The sequence below is a fragment of the Cornus florida genome, unplaced genomic scaffold, assembly GCF_030987335.1.
Source record: "Cornus florida cultivar Cherokee Brave unplaced genomic scaffold, ASM3098733v1 CherokeeBrave_3.0.0_Hap2_Chr07, whole genome shotgun sequence".
Classification (NCBI taxonomy): domain Eukaryota; kingdom Viridiplantae; phylum Streptophyta; class Magnoliopsida; order Cornales; family Cornaceae; genus Cornus; species Cornus florida.
The window spans coordinates 5,214,372-5,217,080 of NW_026775577.1; the positions used below are offsets into that span (position 1 = coordinate 5,214,372).

At 37.4% G+C, this 2,709-nt stretch overlaps 1 non-coding gene across 1 annotated transcript; it reads right to left on the reverse strand.

The window, feature by feature from the left end:
- Positions 1-1,564: 1,564 nt before the first annotated feature.
- Positions 1,565-1,671, reverse strand: LOC132267848 (small nucleolar RNA R71). The gene has a single exon (XR_009469105.1). It is a non-coding gene; the product is annotated as a small nucleolar RNA R71 (small nucleolar RNA).
- Positions 1,672-2,709: the final 1,038 nt, after the last annotated feature.

Consider the following 2,709-nt stretch of genomic DNA (forward strand, 5'->3'; position numbering starts at 1 on the left):
CTATGTTTAGTGGTGATCTCTAAACCCCAAGATCTCTCTCTATCTTTTATTCTCTTTATTGCATTATTACTTACTTTAGTTTAATTTGCATCTAGTTTAATTCAACCAACCAACCACTATTTTGATCACTCGACCTACTAACCCTAATTTTGATTCCTCAAGCTAGTAAGATAACTCAATCCCTTGGGACGATCCCTTATCACTCATACTACATAGTATAGGTGTTAAGCCGTTTATAAATTTAAATTATGGTGCCCACTTGACATTAATTTCCAAACTCAAAGTTTTGTGCATTGTTTTGTGCTACCACCGAGAAACCACCATAGTTTTTAGCACCATTGCCGGGGATTGATTGATTAGCAACGTCGTATTTGTGGAATCAATTAGGAATTAGTAGTCTTTTGATCGTGTCTTTACTTTGTTTTCAATTTTTGTTACTTATTGTATTTGTTTTTAATTGAGAAGGAGCATTGAGCTTGGAAGCAAGCAAAGGAGCATTCAAGTAAAAGAGCTAAGCAAGCAGGGAAAAAGGCTAAAAATAAAAAAAATAAAAAATAAAAAAAAAAAAAAAAAAAAAATTGCTAAGCTAAGCTATAAATTTGGAGTTGAAGTGCTAAAGGACCTTTGTGAGCTTTTCTTTACTCAAGCCCTTAGTTAAATCGTCAGCCTGCGTGGAGGCTTGTAATTCAATTCTTAGATAAATCGTGAGCTCACGTGGAGGCAATTTACTTTTCTTGCATTTTGTTAAAGCATGGGAGTATGAACATTGTATGTGGAAGAAGTTTATTAATTATTGATTTGTTGTTAAGGTGAAGTGTTTGTTGTTATTGCTTATTGTGTTGCATTGAGCATGCATGGTCGTAGATCATTGAGACCCACTCTTGTCCCTTTAAATTTTTAACTTGAATCCATTATTCGAAACCCTAGGGGGAGAGATAGTTCTAGTCAATCCGTTTCATCAATGAAAGGCCACAATGAGGACCATGTGGAGGACTTTGGTCACATAGACCAACAAGGTATCCTCCACCCCAATGTGCATCATGATAACATGCAAGTTCTATTAGGCATGCCAGGGCCATTCGTTCATCTACCACAACAACAAGGTTAAGTTCCATTGGGAATGCCAAGGCCAATCTATGCTCCACCACCTCCCATCATTCAAGGCAACCAAGGTGCCCATGTTGCACCTCCAATTGTTAATCCTCCCCTTGCTTTACGAGATCACTATGTGCCTAATGAATATAATGCACACACATGCATTCAATTGCCACCATTTAGAGCACATCACTATAAAATTAAGCCACAAACCTTTTAAATGCTTCCTAACTATCATGGACTTCTAAGTGAAGAACCTTACAAGCATTTGGATGAGTTTCTTGAAGTATGTTCTACCGTAAAATATACGGACATACCGGAAGAGGTCTTAAGGCTTAAACTTTTTCCATTTACCCTTAAAGACAAGGCAAAATATTGGTTTAACAATCTTAGGCCTTTTTCGATAACTTCTTGGGCGGAAATGCAACAAGAGTTCTTGAAGAAGTACTATCCGATTTCTAAGACCAATGCCATTAGAACCTTAATTTGAGAATTTTCACATGGGGATGGAGAAACATTTCATGAGGTATGGGAACGCTTTAATGAATTGCTTAGGAAGTGTCCACATCATGACATGCCCAAATGGCAATTAGTTTAATATTTCATTGAGAGCTATCGGACAATTACAAAGGCATGGTTGATGCTTCCATGGGTGGCTCTTACATTGATAGGCATGAGGATGACGTGTGGCATCTTTATGAGAGCATGAGTGAAAATTCTTTGCAACGTACTTTATTTTTGAAGAATGGTAGAAATTCTAGTGGTAGGAAGAGTGTTGGCTTACATCAAGTTGATCACTCCAATGAAATTGCCACCGAAATGAAATCATTATCTCAAAGGTTTGATCAATTTTTGATCAACCAAAACTCGGTGAATCAAGTATCTTCCTTCCCTAACCATTCTCATCATGCATCTAATGAAACATGTATGACTTGTTTAAGTGTTTTACATTCTACTTCCAATTGTCATGTGCAAAGTGAGCATCATGAACAAGCAAATGTTGCTTTTGCTAATTAAGGGAACAACCTTTATAGAAATCATTACAATCCTAGTTGGAGGAATCAACCGAATTTCTCTTGGAAAAACCAAGAGGAGGGCTTAAACCTTTCCCAAGGCGGTTTTCAAGGAAAATACATTCCACTTCCACTACAAAGCCAAGGTTCCCAAGGTTTTAGATCATCATATCAATTACAAGGAAACCAATTTTCAAATTCTCATTTTCCTAATCAACCATCATATTCCCAAGGAAATGTTAGAAGTCCCGCTTTTGAAGAGAAAGTTTTAATCGCTTTGGGCACTTTGGAGGCAAACACACAATTGTTTCATTTTCACTCACAATCCATTGCTAAGCTAGAAACCCAAGTAGGACAAATAGCTAGTACTTTGAATGCAAGAGAGAAGGGAAAAATTCCTTTGAATGCCCCACAAAAGCAACATTGTGTTGTGGAGACTCATTCCTCATCAGAAGGTCACACAATAGAGCATGTCAATGCAGTGACTACCTTGAGAAGTGGAAAAATTGTGGACAACCAAATGGGATGTCCAATGAAGAGAGTAAACCGATGTAACCATGAGCTGAAACCCATCCTGTTTCATATCATATTCCTCCTTTAT